Below are 546 nucleotides of genomic sequence, written 5' to 3'. Positions count from 1 at the left end.
ATTTCTAGTTGATTCTGGAATGCAGTTTTTATTGTCCTCAGGGAGAGATCACCCTTGAAATACATCAATATGTGACAATACACAGAATACAATAACCAAGCAGGATCTTCCAAGCTTTTGTGGTGTTTCATTAAATAGGTGTGACTGATGGAAAAATTGCCCATGTGATGGAACTCAATTTCCAGTTAACCTCTTCTTTAAGTTTGAGTTAATGTAGCCTGCCTCATAGCTCCAACTCTTTCACATAGCTAACCCTCATACTGAGTAATCTAGATAGCATAAACAATCTTAGCATAAACTCTCTAGTAGCCCACTTTGAGTCATCTTGTTATCTTGTGTAGTCCAAGTGTTCCATCATAGTAACAAAGGTACTGTAGTCACTCCGGAAATGCCAAGAATTTAGAGGTTAGCTTGGAGAAACTGGGCCAAATGCCAGTCAAATTCTTTATTATTGTTATTGTTAGGTACTCTCCAATTGATTTCAACTCATAGTGACCTCACATGACAGAGTAGAAATTACTCATAGGATTTTTTGGCTGTAATCTT

Source organism: Orycteropus afer, unplaced genomic scaffold (genome assembly GCF_000298275.1).
Source record: "Orycteropus afer afer isolate SDZICR_OR568_19922 unplaced genomic scaffold, OryAfe1.0 scaffold03044, whole genome shotgun sequence".
NCBI lineage: Eukaryota > Metazoa > Chordata > Mammalia > Tubulidentata > Orycteropodidae > Orycteropus > Orycteropus afer.
This window is presented reverse-complemented; position numbering follows the sequence as displayed.